This window comes from Aptenodytes patagonicus, chromosome 3 (genome assembly GCF_965638725.1).
Source record: "Aptenodytes patagonicus chromosome 3, bAptPat1.pri.cur, whole genome shotgun sequence".
NCBI classification, from domain to species: Eukaryota; Metazoa; Chordata; class Aves; order Sphenisciformes; family Spheniscidae; genus Aptenodytes; species Aptenodytes patagonicus.
In genome coordinates this window covers 82,294,908-82,316,156 of record NC_134951.1, presented here as the reverse complement: position 1 = coordinate 82,316,156, position 21,249 = coordinate 82,294,908, and the positions used below count along the sequence as shown (strand labels likewise).

Here is a 21,249-nt window from a genome sequence, read left to right as displayed (position 1 = left end):
TTTTCTTGTGTACTTCCCCTGTGGTCACTTGTGGGTGGGCATAAATTAAGTGATTACTGCTGCTATACTACTCTCTTGAGGGAGGAATTAAACCAGATTTGAAACCCAGGCAAGGTCAAGAAAAGGAAAATGTAGCACCTGTACATTAACTGAAAGTGCATGATGACCTTCCACATGACATGTCAAACACCAGCTGCACTGTACAGAAACAAACTCTTGTTCCCAGGCACCATTCAGCAAAGGCTCAGGGTGGGATTTTTTATTCCAGTTACTTTTCACTTCATTGTGCAATGCAGTATTTACTCCTGTAGCCTCACAGTCAGCTGTTTTCCAATTCTGTAATTCAAGGTAAGTCAATAAATGGCTGTTGTAGAGGAAAATCATCACAATCAAATAAGTGCTCTGTTTCAACTTGTATACACAGGCAACGGTTTTCAAAAGGAAGGGCGTGAACAATAAAAGCAGATTAAACCCCCGAAATTAATCAAAATTCGGGCAGTAGGATTCAGCTTTCTGAGTTAAAGGGCTCCTTTACACAGGGCCTAAGCAAGATCCCTGCCTCTGAACCATCTCAAATTCCTACAGAAACCATGTGAACATTGGAGTCTGTCATGACCTTTCTGGCCCCTGCCAAATTAATAAACCTATTTTTATCGCCTTTGCATCTCAGTGTAGCTAGAAAGCCAGATCCCCTGCAGCCTCACCAGACTCCACAGGCACTTACACATGCAGCTCCCTGCGCTGGAAACCAGCCCGCTCCCTCTCTGTTCTCCCCACCTTCCTCAACATGGGAAGATGTTAAAGAAATAGTTTTAGTAGCTAAAACAGTGTTTCATCATTGCAAATTCTGTTCCCAGTGTATTAGTGACTGCTGTGTGACAAGCTACTTAATATCCCCAGGCCTTATTCTGCGGTGCTTGCCATCTTCTACAGGGATTCCTTTTGAGGCTGGTGAAAAATATCCAGATCGCTACCTCAGTAGTACTTTATACTCATTTTGTACTGTTATAAATGGCACTTCAAGGCGCTGAATAAAGGATATTCAGGACCTACTATATGGACACAATGATGTTTTGATCTTGTTCAAGTTCAATTGCTTACATGCAAGATGTCATGGTACCTACAATTCTTCCATGACTTAATTTCCTCACCTGTTCAAATTAAAAAAAAAAGAAAAAAAAGAAATGTTATTCAATGCCTGGCTGTATATTTCATCAGGACATTATCCAGGGTGGATCTCACCCCTTTTCTAGACTTTCTCTTCTCCTTCCAAAATTATAAGCCTGTTGTACTCTACCAAATTAGTACACAATTAGCTGGATAAATAGCGCCAGCCTTCTTAATTTCTACCTTTCAAAGAGTTACTTGCAGATAGAGGAGAACATGGGAATTTGCTTTAAACGCAACCTATGATTTAAAACTGAAAAGGAATGTAAAAGGATCACCTTGTCATCTGACAGCTCAAATTGATTCTTTTTGTTGCTCGCAAAAGACGGATTGTTTCTGTGTGTGTGTGTGTTTTAAAGCAGGTAATTAATTCTGCTTTTTAAGGAGAGAGGGAGGATATACTGTTTTCACTCATGGGGCTATCACCTGCCCCTTTATATCTGGTCTGAGGTGATCTCTGCAAGACCCTTGTGCCAAAACACTTTGCTCTTCTCCTGACTGTAAACAGGTTTCACTTCTATGTTCGGCAGAGCTGGAGACAGATCTAATCTTTGACATCATTAAAGTGCCTGTAGAACAAAACTTTAATACCCTATGGGGCATTTCTATATGTATATTTTATAACATGATTTCCATATACATCAGCCCATAAAACTAACTCCATAAAAACATACTTTGAAGGAGAACTGTTTTCTTAGACACTAAATCAGGTGAACATGATTTTATATGGTGTGCAAAATAGATCTCTCTGTCAGAAAGGGGCTTGAGCTGCTTAGCTCAGATCCAGGTTGGAATCCGAACAGTCCAAAGTTCAACGCAGGTTGGCACTTGGTTTGGTCTGAGCCTAAATCCCTCCAAATTTCCCAGGAGCTTGAGTCACTCACTTCCCCCTTTGCCTCGGTGTGGGTGGTTCAGACTCCCATGGACTGACCCCGCTTTGGAGCATTTAGCTCTGCCTTGTGTTTCACGTGTGTGGTCACAAACAGCTGAGTGGTACTTCTTGCTCCATCTGAAATTTGCAAGTAATGCATCCCTTTTTCACCACGGTCTTCACAGATGCTCTTCAGCCCGGCAGATGGATTGCCCACAATAATTTTTCCCATCATAGCTTATTTGCAGTGAGGTCTCATTACCATCTGCAAACTGGCTGCAGAGGGGGTCTGGGTCAGGCTACTATTGAAAACAGTGGGATTTCTTCTTTGGTCCAACTCATGGAGACCAATGGGTCTTGGGAACGAAGGGCTTCCGATCCCAGCTTCTATAACTGTATAATTCAACTGATCATCACACTTTCCAGTATAGGAACTTCTGTTATTCTCTCCACTGCCCAGAGGTGTTCATATTTCAGTTACTTGGCATGGTAACAAAATCAGGCAGTGTTAGCTGAGATAAAATGATGCCAATCTATGGCTGAGCAGCAGGGAAAGCAAAGCTGCCTTCTGATTCTCTGGGTGATTGACAAGATGGGGCAAAAATTCTTTAGCTCATGTGTTGCTCTGTAGAGGCTTGACTACCCTGCAAATCCCTGATGGCTCATTTTCAGAGAGCAGACTGAGTTGTCTTGATGAAGGAATAAGGTACCACATCCTCATTAGCAGCCTTAGAAATGCCCTACCTAATTCATAGCTTTGGCATGCACCTCCCTTAGCTTATGCTTGGTAGCCACTGTAGGTAGCCATCCCATGCTGCATGCAAGGGTAAACCTGGCAAAATAGGAATTGCCGTAATTCTAGCGCAACATGGTGACGATGGTGTTCCAGCTGAGCCCCACAGTAGTGTGTCTGCATCTGAAGGACGCTTCCCTGCATAGCAATGATTTCCTTCCTCCTCCTCCACCCACGCTCTTGAATATCCTGCTTAACTCCTGGCACTATCTCTACCATTCATTTGATGAAGAATCTCCCCCCATGTGCACTTAGAAGTCTCTCCTGCATATTTTCCCAATCATTTGCCAGTGACCTCCTTTACTCAGCAAGGCTTTGAAGGAGGTGGGAACCAGACTTTCCCCTCTGGCATCAACAAGGGCAGAGTCCAGCAAGAAGCAACTCCTGCTCCGTCAGCAGTCTGCAGAGTATCAGCAATGCAATTAACCTAATGCCAGAAATGATAATGTGCCCAGCCCTTGCCTGTTCCACCCATATTTTGCTCCCAACGAAGTGCCATAGCATTCATTGCTAAGTAGTTCACTGAACCTTCATTTAATCCTCATCCCTAGCTGAGGCTTCACCATATGCAGTTTTCTTTCTGTCATCTTCTTGGATCTGCAGAAGTTAATTACATGAACAAGCACCAGTGACTGGGATAAGCGGCATAATACAGCTGACACGTAGGCCTTCCTACTACGAAGCCTCCATTGCCATTTCATGTCATGACTGGGGCTTCCTTTTTAGTGGTCCATCAGCTAGCTCTCCTTTCCTAGTGCCCTTCACACAGCTTTTCTTAAGGGTCTCTTTCTTCCTACGCAAAAAACTCTAAAGAGGGAAACCAAGAAGATCCACAGTCCAGGTGTGGCTGTTGCACCCTGAGAGGAAGGCAATCCATGGCAGCAGTAAGGACCGTTCAGCAGCAGAGTGTCTTTGACTCTGTCCAAGGAGCCCAATCTTCCTCCTGCTCACTCTTTCCCCTCCTCCCTCCCATCTCTCTTTCTCCCTGAGGAGCATTTCATAGAATCATAGAATCATAGAATCATAGAATAGTTTGGGTTGGAAGGGACCTCTAATGGTCATCTAGTCCAACCCCCTTGCAATAAGCAGGGACATCTTCAACTAGATCAGGTTGCTCAGAGCCCCGGCCAACCTGACCTTGAAGGTTTCCAGGGATGGGGCATCCACCACCTCTCTGGGCAACCTCTTCCAGTGCTTCACCACCCTCAGCGTAAAAAATTTCTTCCTTATATCAAGCCTAAATCTACCCTCTTTTAGTTTAAAGCCATTCCCCCTTGTCCTGTCGCAACAGGCCCTGCTAAAAAGTGTGCCGCCATCTTTTTTAGAAGCCCCCTTTAAGTACTGATAGGCTGCAATAAGGTCTCCCCAAAGCCTTCTCTTCTCCAGGCTGAACAACCCCAACTCCCTCAGCCTTTCTTCACAGGAGAGGTGTTCCATCCCCCTGATCATTCTCGTGGCCCTCCTCTGGACCCGCTCCAACAGGTCTGTGTCTTTCTTATGCTGAGGGCTCCAGAGCTGGACGCAGTACTCCAGGTGGGGTCTCACCAGAGCAGAGTAGAGGGGCAGGATCACCTCCCTCGACCTGCTGGCCACGCTTCTTTGGATGCAGCCCAGGATACGATTGGCCTTCTGGGCTGCGAGCACACATTGCTGGCTCATGTCCAGCTTTTCATCCACCAGTACCCCCAAGTCCTTCTCGGCAGGGCTGTTCTCAATCCCTTCATCCCCCAGCCTGTATTGATACTGGGGGTTGCCCCAACCCAGGTGCAGGACCTTGCGCTTGGCCTTGTTAAACCTCATGAGGTTCACAGGGGCCCAGTTCTCAAGCTTGTCCAGGTCCCTCTGGATGGCATCCCATCCCTCTGGCATGTCGACCACACCACTCAGCTTGGTGTCATCTGCAAACTTGCTGAGGGTGCACTCGATCCCACTGTCTATGTCATTGATGAAGATATTAAACAGTACTGGTCCCAATACGGACCCCTGCAGGACGCCACTCGTCACCAATCTCCATCTGGACATTGAGCCGTTGACCACCACCCTCTGGATGCGACCATCTAACCAATTCCTCATCCACCGGACAGTCCACCCATCAAATCCATAGCTCTCCAGTTTAGAGAGAAGGATGTTGTAGGGGACCGTGTCAAAGGTCTTACAGGGGTCCAGATAGATAGACGACATCTGCAGCCCTTCCTGTGTCCACTGATGTAGTCACCCCATCATAGAAGGCCACTAAATTAGTCAGGCAGGACTTGCCCTTGGTGAAGCCATGCTGGCTGTCTCGAATCACCTCCCTGTCCTCCATGTGCCTTAGCATAGCTTCCAGGAGGATCTGTTCCATGATCTTCCCTGGCACAGAGGTGAGACTGACTGGCCTGTAGTTCCCTGGGTCTTCCTTTTTTCCCTTTTGAAAAATGGGGGTTATGTTTCCCCTTTTCCAGTCAGTGGGAACTTCACCCGACTGCCACGACTTCTCCAGTACGATGGATAGTGGCTTAGCAACTTCATCCGCCAGTTCCTTCAGGACCCACGGATGGATCTCACTGGGTCCCATGGACTTGTGGACCTTCAGGTGCCTTAGATGGTCTCGAGCCTGATCTTCTCCCACAGTGGGTGGCTCTTCATTCTCCCAGTCTCCGCCTTTGCCTTCTGTGGCTTAGGCGGTGAGGCTCAAGCACTTGCCGGTGAAGACCGAGGCAAAAAAGTCACTGAGTACCTCCGCCTTCTCCATGTCCTGGGTAACCAGGTCTCCCGTTTCGTTCCGGAGAGGGCCCACATTTTCCCTCATCTTCCTTTTATCCCCGACGTACCTATAGAAGCTTTTCTTGTTGCTCTTGATGTCCCTGGCCAGATTTAATTCTCTCAGGGCTTTAGCTTTCCTAACCTGATCCCTGGCTGCTCAGACAATTTCTCTGTATTCCTCCCAGGCTACCTGTCCTTGCTTCCACCTTCTGTAGGCTTCCTTTTTGTGTTGGAGTTTGTCCAGGAGCTCCTTGTTCATCCATGCAGGCCTCCTGGCATTTTTGCCTGACTTCTTCTTCGTTGGGATGCATCGCTCCTGAGCTTGAAGGAGGTGATCCTTAAATATTACCCAGCTTTCTTGGGCCCCTCTTCCCTCCAGGGCTTTGTCCCATGGCAAGTGTTGTCCCTGTCCCATTTCCAAGTGTTCTTAGTGCTTTCACACTAGCTGGGGGAATGCAAGGTGATATGCACACATGAAATGACTGCATTTTCTTCCCCAGTCCCAAATACTGTAAAGGAGGCATGGCATCAGCACCTTTTTTTGAGGGGGAAAAAAAAAAAGAAAAAAAAGAATATTCTGGATTGCTGTAACCTCTAAAAAACCTGAGAGGACCTACGTCAGAGTCCATCCAAATGCACAGGGGTACTTCAACCTCAAGTGCCTCAGACAAGTCTGAGCCTAGCTAAAAGAAATATCTGGAGACACCATTTAAAAGAAAAGTGAAGTATACCCGACAAGAACATTTAAAAAGTGCTCCACAAATTTCCTTTTCAGCAGTAACTATGAGACTCTGAAGTGACAGTTCAGGAGGGAATGAGCATCTACAGAGCATAGACAGAAAACTTATCATCCCTGTTTTTTACAAGCAAAAGTTCAGATACTTTTTGGTTTTTATTTGGCAGCAATGAGGAGATGAGGTCATTGAGTAGACAAAAATAATTATCACGCCACTAGAGAAGTTGCAAGCTAGACTGTGAATAAATGCACCCACAACACTTACATGGGAAATCCATACTTAATTTCTGTAGACAGTGCCCTTATAGCAAACATAACCGGCAAGTTCCAGCATTCCCCCAGCACTCATAACATTAATTTTCACCATTGGAAGGGTTTTCCCTGTGCCTAAACAGGCCATTTTTCCGCTGATGTAAGAAGAGCTCTGCGGAAGGGTGGAAGGATCCTGAACACACAGCCCCTACAGGGAAGGACACATTTGCATTTCATCACTTCAAACAGAGCTGTGAATAAAACTGCTTTTTCAATGACTGGTTAGATAAAAAAATGAAGTAATTCATTTTACCTCTTAGAAAAATTAAGATTAGGTAAACTTCAGAACAAAGCACCATTTCAAAATGGAAAGTAGAAACATTCTAAGAACAGAGAAAATAAGTATTTAGACCTCATTTTAAAAGTCTCTCTCTTCCCCCACTCCCCCTAAAATGACCATCATCATTTAACAAGTTTTAATATCTACTTTCGGTCACACTGAATCTGGCCATTTTTCTGTCCAAGAAGTCAAATTTCTTTTTCTGGTTCTTGGTTTGCATTTGTAGGTTTTTTGCCTAGACTCATTTTGAATAAGCTTTATAAAATATTTGATGCTTCCAATCCCTTCTGAGAATACAGATATTTTTATCCTTGGTTTCAGAGTGAGAAAGAAAAGGAGACCATGAAGCCAGGGTTTAGAGCCAGCATCCCCTTCCTTTGTTCATTCCTCTAAGTAATATTTTCCTACTTCTAGCTCTCACCTCTAACAGTGTATTATTCTTAATATTATTCAGCAGGAAGAAAAGGGACTTTTCTGCTGTACATCTGGAGTCTGAAAATGACCAGAGCAGCTGCCTGAATCCTCTACACCCTAAAACTCCCTAATGGTTCAGGCTTGCTATGGACTGAACAAAGACAGCCATCCTTGCAAACAGACATACTTTCCAACTGCATCTGTTTGCCTAGAAGTAAAAAATTATGAATTATTCTGTGTAATCATACTCCTGTATTACGGCTTCTGTCAGCTTATATTATATGCGAATAACAAACCAATCTCAGCCCCACAAATTTTAAAGGAGAACAAAACCCTGTGAATTATATATAACGTTAGTGGAATAGAACCAAAATAACAATCCATCTAGCAAGGAGAAAACCACACTTGTTCTAGGGAAAAGGACTGTATTCTGCTTGAACCGGAGAGTAAAAATACATCATTTATAATACCAAATAAAAGCAGCACTATCCCCAGTGCAGAGAGGAAAAACACAGCTTTTAGAGTAAATCTCAAAGGATAAAGAAGTCACTCAAAAAATCATGTAAATATGAGTCCCTGCTTACATTTTTCCACTTGTCACTCTTCTATTTTTCACAATTTCTTGGTGTTTCTGTGGTTGCACCTTATAGTGTACACTATATATCATGGCTGCTTAAAACATCCTGTGGTAAATCTTGGCACAAAAGTTTGAGACAATGCCACCTCCAGCTCTCTGCCCACCACTTCTGCTGCATGCACCACCCCAGCAGCAGACACATCCTCACCATGTGTGGTGTGTGGTGTGCAATCGTGGTGTATAATCATGATATTACGTGCACAGTGATGAGTGCTCTAAACTGTCACAAGCCAGCTCAACCACTGAGAGACTGGGAAATGGATCTGGCTGAAAACTTTTCTCCCCGGGTTAGTCTTTAGGTGGATTTGCTCTCCAGGTGGCCAGGCAAACAGTTGCGCTGCACATCCGCAGGGAATGGATGTGCAGAATGCAGATGAGCAGCCAAGCTCCATGAGACAAGGAAACCATTTTTAATTACCTCTTCAAAGCCCACATATTTAGTGGAAACACATAACACACAGCCTTTGCAAAGGTCTCTAACACAAATTCACTGAACTTTAGGTGATGCTATTGTAAACAAGGCTCAGACCAGAACAATAATGCATCCTCATGCTGTCTCCTGCTCTAGTCTCCTCATCACTCTGAGCTATTCTTTGAGCATAGGTCAGATCTTTTTGAAAGTCCATTCTGTTCCCTTCCCTGCTGCATGCAGTTTCTCTTCTTCTTCTGCCCTCTTCTACATTTACCATTAGTCTTCTGTCCTTTTCCTTTTCTCTATCAAAGCGGCTAGAGAGAATTGTTTTATATCATTGTCTCCCTTTACCTTTGATGCCTCCACAAGCCTCAACAGCTAATAGTATCTCTGGTGATGTTGATGTGAATTTAGAAATAAAAATACTGTGCAGTATACTTTCACAATATACCAAAATATCCCCAAAATTGCAACCGACATTTTATTCCAGTCAAAATTATTTACCCTTCTTTTTTTCTGTGTGACCACTGAACCAATCCCTTCTTTAGCTTTGGCCATTCCCTCCCACCGGCTCACCCTGTCTAGTGGTATCACGCTTGGTCTTCTTTCTACAGCTTCCAGCCCTCCTCAGGTGCCAGGACATATTTAGCATCACCAAAGACAAGAGCTTTCCAGTTGTTAGCTACAGTGTTAAACGGACATACCTGTCTTGATCAATAATGCAGGGTTGTGTACATATAATGAGTGCTGTGTATGCACAGCTTCACTCAGCAAGCTGGAGTAGGACATGGGTGGGAATTTGTGATTTTGTCCCCTTTGGTGGCTGCTGAAGAAAGGAAAGATCAGCCCCACTAATAGACATTTTCTTCCTTAGCCTAAAGTGCAGACAGAACAGACATCCTCTTTCAGGTCTTTCAGGGGTCAGAGGCACACATTTTAACTTGTGATTCCCACATCTGCACTTGCAGTGTCTAAACCGACCGGTGTTACTGTTACCTACACGAGGACCCACTCACAAAGCTCATCTCCAGATCAATCTAGAGAGGTGAAAGTGTCAACATCTATGTGAAAGTTGCAAAAAGTTGCTGTATGCCTTCCTGTATTGAAAAAAGGAAGAAAAATTCTTTTGCAAATTTTATCCAGAGGGATTTTCTAAGCTTGCCTTATGTGCAGTTTTACATACACACGCGCACACGCACACACACACTCTCACATAGATTTTTTTTCTTCCCTTACATATTTCCTCCTTAAGGGAGTAAATACAGTTTGTGGACGGAGAAATGTAGGTTTGCAACCTTTCCAAGATAACAGCATTATCCTGATATTAGACCATATTTCCTTGCTTCCTACTGCTGCCATTTCAAGAGTTTATAATTAAAATAAAGCTCCTAAAAAGCAGCCTAGAGGATGCTCTTTTCCCGATAACCACTATTGTTTTCGAAGGAAGGGAAAAACTGAAGGTTTAATAGCTTAAATACAACTCCCTGATTAAGATTCAAGTACAACAAAAATAAGTGTCTTAAGAAACAGGCCACCATCATTTCTAGACTCCTTCACCTGAAAGAAAGTATCTAGTTTTATAAGTAGTTAAACAGTGCTGAGCATGACTTGAAGGTCCAAGGAAGAAGAGGTCATTCTTCAGTGAAGCTTAAGATCTTGCAACATTACATCTTCAGTTAGTATAAAAAGGAGAAGTGATCCACACCCATGACCATTCTTGGCAATCAACAGCCTACGAAAGTGCTGAGAACCTGAAATCCAACGTCTCAGTGAAAGAACTTTTGCCTCCTCCCCTGTTTTGCCATTTTTCCACCTGCCAGGCTTTCATCCCTTCAGCTTGAAGGCACCACATGTGTCAGTGGTATTTTCAATGGCTGTGTGGAGCAGTGGTTCAATACAGAAGGGAGAGGTGTCAGCAAGTTAGGAGGAGTCTAGCAGGAGCACATGCAAGACTTTGTTCTGTAATTTAGCCAAGGTTTCCCACAGCAACCTTCTAATCAGCCCTGAGCAAGATGCATTGATGTCGTCTGACAAGGACATGGTCTTTTGTTTCTTGGAAAAGGAAAAAAAAAGCCACAGTCAGGCCTAAGCTCTTTAACTGGAATTTCTCACTTCCCTGGTTCTTTGCCAGGCTTGCTTTTGCTATCAAACAATCAAGTCTCAGTGGACAACAGAAAGGTTTTTGTTTTTCCACTGAATTTAAGTCTTCTGTGAACTCCAAATAGCTCAGCAAAAATCAAGGTTCTACAGGATTTTCCACTTTCAAAATGCTGGTGGAGGCTTTCTTTCAAGCTTCAATGCTACCACTGCAGTAATTAAGCTGACTGAAGACATGCATGTGCTGTGCTATAAAGGCAGAGCTGGCACCTACACTCTGTTTATGTTAAATTGATGTTTGATTTACTATTAATAGTCCTTTGAAAAGAAATGAAATGACAAATCCTGTATATTGGTCTCAGAGTTGCACATTTCTCATACAACGTGCTGCAATATTTGTACAGCACACAGAAAAGACAGACGGAAGTCTATATCTGTATCCCCTTGTCTGCTCCAGCCAGCCCAGTATGAGAGTTCATTAACTTGATTGAAAGCAGAAGTGCCTTTTCTCCCCAACCCATTAGAAAGATACAGATTCAAACTGGCAGAGAACCTACTCTGTACCTGCCCAAACAGCCCTCTAAATCACATCCTCATCAGTGGCTCTAAGCCGCCGAGTTGGACTGTGGCTTCTACGAATCAGTTTGTTTTCAGAAGTTGCTAAACTCATCCTTCAGCCTCTTGGATGCCTCTGCGATTGGAGGCACTCGGACAGCATCCGGACAGCTGCAATGCTATCCGGACATGCCTGCCAAGGGGTCTCGCCCCCTGCAATGGGCACGACTGGAGTGAACAGCTAAGCCTGCTGAGCGCCTGACGTGAATTGTGTCTAATCAATCCCTTAGAAAATCCCTGAGCTGCTCCTTAGACCTTACTAGGCAGTTTCTATAAAACATGAAAAAAGTAATTTGAATGGAGGCAATGGTCAGGTTAGATAAACACAGCAAGAGAAGGTCCTCCATAGGCAGGCAGCTTGCTGCTTTATGGCTTTCCACACCCCACTTCACATTATATGGCATTCAAAGAGTAGATGCGAACCAGGCTAAAACAGTGCCTGGCTAAAATATATCTCCCAAGCTGCATGCAGTTCTTTGGTATATCAGGTGTCCTTCTCTGTGTCTGCCTGTCCAGCCCACCAGTCCATGCTGGGACCAGCTGGTGGGGTGACTAGGCTGTGCAGGGCAGCAGCACCCTGTCCCTCTGTGCGCTGCTGGCACGTAGCACCCACCACTCAGCAACCGGGCAAGCCTTGCAAGGGCAAAGGAGCAACCGAAGCACCAGGGAGCTGCTGTGTCTCTCAAGAGATGCAAATGGGCTCTGTGAGGCAGAGGAGGAAAAGTAGGGACTGACAGTTACTGTGCTGTGCAGGGACCTGCCAACCAGCTGATGGACCTCTGCAGGGACTGGGGACCAGTTGGCAAAGGCAAGAGAGGAGACGGCTCTATTTTTCCATGGCTAGCCAAGGGACTATAACTTTCCTATGGCTCTTTTATTTATCATGAGCCCACCACAAAAAGGTGCTGCATTTTGCAAATCTTTGTGTGTGCACAGCAGAACGCGAGACACCTCTCTGGAAAATCACCACAGGACATAAAAAGCACTATACGTCACAGCGGCTACAACTGCAGTAGCAAATTGAAATGGGTCAGGGCATGGATCCTGGCACCTGAGCATCTGCACTGTGTAACTGTTGGTGTGCTTATTGGCACAGTTTTGCCCTGCGCCAACTGTCCCAGGCAATGCCAGGGCATGTTTTGGTGCTGGGGATTTTTCACAATAGGCAGTTATTGATGAGGTTACTTGGTTTTGGGAGGAAGACAGCTTACCTATATGATCGCAGGCTGTGCCACTTGCTGTCAGGGCTGGAGAAGGAGCCCTAGTCTGGTTTATTTGCTGGTAGAGATACAGCTGTCGAGGCCAGAACTGGCCTGCTTCTGTGCAAAATTTTGTAATTATTGTTATAACTATTTTTAATTAAAAGCCATAGCTATGCTACCAACAAAAGCAAATATAATGTACTAAAATGCATGTTTGGACATTTATTAAATTGGTGAAAGAATAAGTCCGATATATTTGATGCTGCACAGTATAACTATATTAGCTCTTATGCTAAAAATACCTGCCAAAGGCTAAATTAAGTAGTTTACAAAATCCATGATTCTCTGACTTTACACATTTTATTTTCTTGCCTGTCAGGCTCTGGAAGGTTGGCTGCTCCCAATCTAGGACAAGCAACATTTATCGTCATAGAAATCAGCAGTGATCAAAGCTACTTCAGCTGAAAGTTCATTTTTTGCCTGTGATACCAAGTATTATTTGCCGTCATGCACACCAGCTGTGTATGATCCTTTCCTCCGAAGGGGTAAGTCCTCAGTGAGACACACGGCACTGAACAAGCTAACTGTGTTTGTTGTTTACAATATCTGCTCTGAGAAGTGGCTCTGCTGTCAGCGGAAATGCTGCCAAGGGCAAGGAGAGTTCCTTAAAATGTCAAAGTTATCATTACTCTCACTTCATCAAAGATCTCATTGAGACAAATCGCGGTGAAGTTCACCCCTTCCTGAGGATCCTGGCTGTCAGGAGGCTCAATTCCTCCGTCTGCCAAACTGCAGGCCCCTTTCCCATGGCTGGGCACGAGGCTGCCTCGGCTTCACATGACACATACATGATGTGCCTCTGTTCTGCGAGCCACGGGGACGCAACAGGAGGAAGCAGATATCCTGAGATAGCATTTCTCTTTCCTCTTCAGGTTGTTGCCTGTGAGAAGTTCCCTACAAACGTCTGTGGAGTTTTAATCCCTCTTTAAAATCTCCCCTTGCTGTGATGCTTACAAAAACCAGCCCGCAACACAGCCAACGTGAAAGTTCAGTGAGTTGAGACAAGTGTTCGCAAGTCGCTGTGACTCCACCAGGCAAACTGTCCTTCCAACAGCCTCAGGACGTGCTCCTCGGTGCCTGAAGTTAGGTTTTCAGAGGAGTATTCAGAAAAAAGGCCTCCTTCTCTCCATCAGTGGAGAGAGAGTCTAGTGAGACGGTCCCCCTGGGTTAGGGTTACTCTTAGGGAGCTCTTCCCTTCTTTCCCCTCCCTCCTCCCCATTTCCACAGTAAGTGTTTGAGTTCCTCAGCAGTCTGTAAATAGAAGTCAACAGGAAGGGCAGGCAAGGTTGATCAGCTTTGCACACAGCAGGAGGTGCTACTGCAGTCATCAAGAATTAGCACATGTGTTTCAACCCCGGGGACAGAGAGGCAGCAAAGATGTTACACTACACACACAAGTTTCACCTCAGCATCACTGAAAGAACTCCAAGAAGCAACGCTCAGTTATGGGTAGCACGATGCCACTGCCTTCAAATCATCCACTCCACATTTACACCCTTGCTGCCCTTTGCATCCCTTCTTCCAAAGGAAGCATTGCAGCCTTGGATTAACAGTTCCCATTAAGAAAAAAAGAGAGTGATATTAACAGATCACAATCACCCGCAAATCATTTGGAAAAGAAGAGCTCCTTATCAACTTCTGTAAAATCATGAAATAAATTCAATGTTATTTATTCTCTACAATGATAAGCAACTCGTGTATTGGTTTGGGATATTCTGTGATAACGGAAGATAATTTTCTCATTTTTACTGACAACATTAAAACCCAGGGAGTCTTTACATTGACTAGTTCATTTTCATTTATCCCAAACAGCCAAATGACAATTGAAAACAATGCAGCACAGCAGTGACACAACGGAGTAATTCTGAAGGCAGATTTTACAGATGTAAACGCCAATAAATGTTGTTGTTTTTTTTTTCTTCCAAGCAGTGGAGAAACTTGCCTCCATCGATCGTTTCTAAAGGCAAGCTCTTGGGGCTTGTGGTGGATGTCATAACTGTAAGTTTAGCAAACGTGTGTGTGGAAATCTGATGGGTTATTTATAAAGGTCTCCGATGTAAATATTGATGAACCAACTGTTCAGCTAAGTTACTCAGCATACATATGCCGTATGTGTGAACCAGAAACCTAAAAAGGTTAGCTAACAATGAAACTCTCTGGATATGGAAAGACACCCTTTGCGGCCTGCAGGCCTGTGTTGTAGTTCCCCAATAGGAGCGGTATAAAAGTGTAAAGACAGCTAATCTCAGTGATCAATTCTTTGTTTCCTACAAGTATATTTCAGACCTTTACCTTTACAAAGATGGTTTATATTTACAAAATATAAAATATAAACATATCTGAGTGCTCAAATTGGTTACTTCCCCCTAGAAATCTTGATCTCCACCTGCTCTCATCCAGGGATGCTCTTTCGAGTCTGAAAGCTATCAGTCCTTAGGTTCTTCTCCTAGGTCCAACAGCAAGCGGACCACAGACCACATGTTTGTACCTTTGTATCCCATCCACAGAAATCATATAGAAGCAGCTCAGAGCCAGGTAGTGTATGTGGTGCAAAGGTCTCTTATTTTAGTCCTAGATCTTACATCACTGACAAATGAAGGAATAGAGAAAGAAAAAAAAAGGGAGTTTGTGGCCTAAGGAGGAAGCTGAAGAGCTAAAACTTTCTTCCCACAATGTATAACTGCAACAGGACCTTAAGAAAACTAATTAGAAACCTGCAAGTGTTACATCTGCTCCAAATGCATCTGAGAGATCATTATGATTTGCATTTATACCTCAGAGACAGAGAAGCCCAAAAGTAGTAAGAACTTGAAACTCTGCATCAAGTCACCGTGGATTTTCTTGGTCCATATACATGAACAGTCCAAAAGGACCAGAAAGTCTTTAACTTAAAGGCAGACTGGATCCGGAGCTCCAAGTTCATGCTCACTGAAAAGGGAGGCTCTTCAGGCTGTGCTTCACCATGGCTGGTGGCATGATACTATTTTCAATTCTATCAACTTAGAGTGAAGATGATGGAGTTTTATTAGCAGTCCCAATAGGAGGAGAGTTGAGAAGTAGCATCAGATAATTTAGGGAGAGATTTTGGTTTAAAACCTAACTACAACCAGGGGTGTGGGAGATGGGGAAAATGGAACTGTTAAAATTTGCTGATTCTCCAAAACTAGTATGTTCTGCAGAGACAGCTGGATTTTGATGAAGTTTTGGCAAAACCCAACTATGGGTTCAATGGAAATATGCCTCTTGTTCAAGTTGTCTTACCTGGCTTCTAGCCAGCCCATCTCTTCTGCTGTCTTGAAGTCAGAGAGCCCAGCATCTGATGTAACCTCCAACCCATACTTCTCTCCTTTCTGAAGCAGAATTCTTTTCTTCTCCTTCCTTTGCCCTTTTTTCTGATTTTTTTTTCCCCAGCGGAAATAGTACTCCAGGGCTTATACCAGATAAGCTCCTAATGATATGTCTCCTGCCTTCTTTTTTATGAAAATGCAAGAGCAGGACAATTCCTCGTCTCCCTGACAGTGCCACTAACTTTTTCTCACCAGTGCGTTGCAGCAAGGGGAAGTGCTTTGACGAAGAAGTGGGCATCTTGCCCTAGTTTCATAATGGCTTGACGTTAGGACCTAACAAGAACTACTTGAATGCCTCAAACACTTTTCCTTTCTCTTTCCTCTCTTCCTTCCCTCACCAGCTAGCCTACGCCTTGTGATCACAGTAATAATGTTGTTACACATCTCTTACACTCCTTCTGCTACCCTATTCCTTCCACACAGGAAGGCTTTTCTGCAAGTTACAATGTTTTATGATTGTTATCTCATTTCATAAACCATATATCAAAGCTAATATTAACTGTATATACACCTTATTGTACTTGTACCTGGTGCGTCATTGTTCGCTATTCACCGACCCTCCGCATAACACCGTATGTGGCAGACCTGGCATTTACCTTGGTTTTTTTCTAAACTGTCTTTGTCCTTCCTCTAAACTGTTTTGGGGGATTCAGTTGTCACACACCAGCTTGTTCTCTTTCCTCCTTTCATATGCACATAAGAGAACATTTTCTTCCTTCTCTATAGCCCTATGTGCTCAGACCACTGGTCTCCCTTTACACCTGCAGTGCTATTGCACTCTCCCTATTAGCTTCACCTGGGATATTGAAGACCTGCTCAACAGACTGGTGATTTAGTGGCAGGCAGAGGACTTTTACCCTAGTCTAGCTGTGCAGCAGTACACTGGACAATCCTCCATTGCATTATTTCAATAAGCCTCTTTAACAAAACTGCACTAAAGCTATTGTGGTAACTTTGTCCGGAGATTCAGGAAATGCATTTCATTTCCTTCAGTGGAGACTTTGGCTTATCACAACAAAGTCAAATCCTTCGGGTTTTCATTGCATTAGTCCTGCTAGTGAGAGCTGAGCATTAAAACCCCAAACAAATAACAGTTTAATACATTACACAACAGGCAAGCAGGCGTTGCCAAGATCTAAAAGGCAGAATGTTTGCAACTTTATTATTGAGCAAGGCTTTCTTTCTCTTCTTTACAACTGAATTCTGAAGATTGCTCCATAAAAAGAAGAGAGCCAGCCAGACCAAAGGGTACCCTTCCTCTGAAATAGAAGATTAAATGTAAATGCTGAATGGCATATCCTTAAAACCTGGAGATGAGACTGTGAAAAGACTTAGTAGCTGTTGTATTCTTATTTGTTCTAGTCTTAAGAGGAAGAAAGTCACTTATCAGGTAAATTAATACAAAATTTCCTACTCACCATATGTTTAAAGTCATCTTAGTCTCACTAATTTTAATAGTTCAATTCTCTTCTGATTGAAAATTCACTTCCTCGCTTGTTCTCATTTGCCAGCATTTTCTGCTGAGAAGGGTAATATACCTTGGTATATTATAGCAAAGGAAGGGGAACATGCATCCAAATGAACAGAGATTTTATGGCTCAGAAAACTGGGACTTAAGGCACAGCTAAAGTTCACTACACCGCAGCCAAAAGAATAAATCCATTGGCTGTCAGTAATTAGTATATTCGTAATATATTCTTGCATGGTTGAGGCAGTAAAAAAACTAAGATTGTGTCTTCACTAGAAAAACCAGTAGTGTTAGCAGGAAATAATTAGTAAGCCACATCTATGTCACTTAAAATCCCTATAGGGCCTAGGCACCTGTAGATTTTTTTCTTAGGTAGGTAAATAAAGTAAGCATTGTGTCCCAAGCCAGTGGGACACACCTGACACCTAACTGACCTTGGGAAACTGAAGTGGGTGAATCTACACTAAAATTAACGCTTTCCTGGCAGTTAAAACAAAACCCGAGCAGGATGCAATAGAAGTAGGATAACAAATTCTCAGCCTTGCCTGGGGAGCCCCTCTGAATTCACCTTGGCAGGCACAAGCTGATTTGCATAGATGGCGCAGAAAGATTTTTTTTCCGTTCCCCCTTGAGCTGCTCTGGAGCCGGACTCCCTGCTTGATGTGGTCCCTTGCAAGGGTCCTGCTCTTGGACGGTTCCTTACACCTCAGAGGAGGCGCATTCCCACCTTCCTCATCCGTGGGCAGAGGGCTGTGCTAGAGGAAGGGCTTCCTCATAGCAGCACACAAAAGTCAAACCAAACCCAAGGTATTTATTTTCTAAAAAATGATGGATAATGTCTCAGAAAAGACGTTAAATGGTATAGATTTCATTCCTATCATGGCAAACGGCTTCAATTTAGATACGTAAATATCTGTCTTTGATCTGGAGAAATTAAGCATAGGTGCTTGTTTGGTAGATGGGATGATGTCATGCTTCAGATCACGCCCTCATTTCCTCTCGGTGCTTTCCCACAGCGGGCACACACTGAGCCTGTCTATTGTTAAACTACATGTGGCACGCTGGCGAGCAAGCCAGCCAGATACCAGGAGAAATTGCTATTTTTGTCTTGTCTTCTTAAATTGAGACTGACGCTCCGACATAAATAAGCACAAATATTTCCAGAAGGCTGCATTTTCAGGGTTTTTTCCCTTAATACAAAGAGCAGCAAGTTATTATTCTGTCAATGAGCAAACAAGAACACCCACAAACATTTGGTCAAAGCAGCTTCCTGCCACTACCATGCAGTGCATGCTCAAAATGACGGCCGAGCTTGGGGACGTATGCACAGACCCCAAAGCACCAGCTCGTGCTTCCAGGTGGCTCTGGCAGCCCAGCCGCTGCCCCAGTGGGACAGCACAGCCACATCCCCCAGCTGCCCCCTCTCCTTGTCCCCTCCTTATTCCTCCTCCTCCCCACGTGTGCACGCATGCAGGCACGCAGCCGATTCAGAACCCCGGTGTCAGGAAACAATTCATTTGTCTAAAGCTGCAGAACCAGGCTAATCTGAAGCATGCTCGCATTTGAAACAGTCAGGGAGCATGAAGCAGAGCCACGTGGGTCGCAGCAGAAAGAACCCAGACCTGGAGATGAAAATCATTTTGTCTTTAAACCCACAGCAGAAAGATAAGGCAAAAAAAATCAGAAAAAAGACGGGTCAGCCTGCAACCTCCCCTCATAAAGATGAGTCAGAAGGACAGTGTGTATCTCCCTCCTGAAGCTTTGTTAATTTGAGCAGTTTTGCTAGCTGGAAGACTTACAGGGAGGGAGGGTTAGCAAATTCTTCTGCATCTCCACTGTGCCAGAAATTTCCCTAGAAGCAGAATACTTCATATCACATCCTCAGCTTTATAGCAGATTTAAAAAAAATACTCTGTGACAAGCACAATCAAATCCGTGCACAATGAAAGTAGACATAGAGAAACTATTTTATAGATGCAAACTAACATGTGTTCGTCAGTGTGCTGCAGTGCCAAAAAGCTTGAAGTTGTGTGAGAAGGGAGGAAAATCAACTCCAGAAAAGTAAAACTGTTATAGATTATGATAAGCCAGTGCCAGTCCAGTCTGTCCTGATGCAACTTTCCTTCTTTGCAAGAGGACAGGGTAACAGAAAATTTGTATCTGGAAAATAAAGAGTAGAGAGAGCAACTGGCTTCTGCCTGACAGGAATTTCTCCAGCAGCACAGAGAGACTCATTAGAATTTTTCCCATGACACACCACAAAAGATGGCTGGAGAAAACAAAGTGAGATGTTGGAGCTCAGTATATTTCTTTGTCCTTGAGAAGCCTGGCCTTGCTGAATCTCACGGGCTAATGCATGCATAATTTGGGGCAGCTGATTAAGTTTATTGTGTTCCCGACTAAATCGAGAGGAGGGAGGGAGGGAGAGGGAAAAGAAAAAAAGTTGGCTTTAATTAAAGCTCTGCAATTGTCTTTAATATTTACATAATGTGCTATCATAATTGCCCCTGATTGGAGACTTAAGATGCGCAGAAGAAAATGACATGCTGGAAGTCCCCAGCTGAAGAAACAAAAAGCAAGACAGCCCCTTCCCCTTCCCCCCATCACTCCAAGGCAAATCAAAAGCCACCAAAGAGGAATTGTGCCGGGGCACTTTATAAAGCTGAGAGCTCTGCCATGGGCTCAGACCAGCACACCTCCTTCCGCGCCGGTAGGCTGAGAGCAGATGGCTGGACTGGCAGAGACCGTAGCATCTACTGGCTTCCCACACCTGGTCAGATGTGTGCTGTTCCTCTGGCACGGGGCTGGACACTTGGCAGAGGCTTCGGAGAGCTCCTAAACCCGCTGAGGGTGTCTGGTGCTAATTTCCAGATTTAACTGAGAAGTTTCCAGTGGGGAAGAGACCACGAGCTCCATAGGAGAAGGAAGCAATGCCGCCTCAGAGGAGGGTAATTGTTCCTTAAGACCCATTCCACTGATGTCAATCATAAGGAATTTTTTAGATAGGTGAACATGTAATTCTATTGGAAATTAATAGAACTGTCAGTGTTTCTTAAATTTAAAAAGAGCGAGAAGTCTAGACCTGAATCAAAGATGGGGAACTCCTGCAGCCTGGGGCTGATCCCTGGTCTAGGTCTGAGTGCTATGGATCAGAGCCACCTCTATAGTGTCCCGGGCTGCAGTTACAGATCTCCTGATGTTTGAATGCAGATGCTTGTAAGCATTTGCCCATGCAGCATAGGTAGCTCCCAAAGAGGTGTTTTAAGCATCTATGTGAGGTCCCTTTTGATTTGGGATTGCAGACATTTTGTTTGTAATTACACGCAAAGGCAGGCACCATTCTGCTCTCAGTGTTGCTGCAGCGACTTGGGAGGAAAAATATTCATTGCAGTCTCCCCTATGGAAAACTCTCTTCTGTTTTCTCATTGACTTTCCTCATAGAAAACAATAAATAAGTACAGTTTATGTTCTTTTTGTGAAAAGAAGTGTATCAAGAATGCTGGTGATAGAGAGGATTTCATCAACTGGGAGCAATAATAAAGTTTGCATGACATTGATGTCCCTTCACTTTGTAACAGACCACAGTGTCGTGCAAAAATAAGGTTTTGGCTCTGCACGTTTTTCTCAGACATTTAAGATCTGTACCTAAAAGAGTCACAACTGGATCAACGTGTCCTCTGTAGATTGTGCAGGTCCAAGCTGTATCCACAAGGGATTCCACAGGCTCACCTAATGAGAAAAGTGCTGATTTGTTTTCATTATTTAGTCTTAAAAATGTCATCATTGAACGTTTTGCTACTGATTTTTTTCCTAACAACAGCCATGGAAAACCCCCATTTCATAGATACACAAAGTGCCACAATTCATGTTTAATGGTTTAAAGGTGGAAATTAGTAAAGAGCTACGAGTGAGCAAAGCTCACAAATACCCCTTCCCAGTGGCTGGATGAAGGAGAAGCAGCATACAATGTAGTGGCACATGTATTTCCAGCTTGTACACTACCTTCATTACAAGCAGCTGCTCTCCATTCCTGCTGCAGCAAGAGACTAAGGGAGAGCAGAACATTTTTGGTTTAGTCCTCAAGGCAGAACGCCAG

General features: G+C 44.0%; 1 long non-coding RNA gene across 1 annotated transcript in view; it reads left to right on the top strand.

The window, feature by feature from the left end:
• Positions 1 to 21,249, top strand: part of LOC143159056 (uncharacterized) — a 29,329-nt gene that overhangs the window by 980 nt on the left and 7,100 nt on the right. The window contains exon 2 of the long non-coding RNA XR_012995097.1: positions 12,658 to 12,823. This is a non-coding gene — a long non-coding RNA (uncharacterized LOC143159056). The remainder of the gene's footprint in view (positions 1 to 12,657; positions 12,824 to 21,249) is intronic.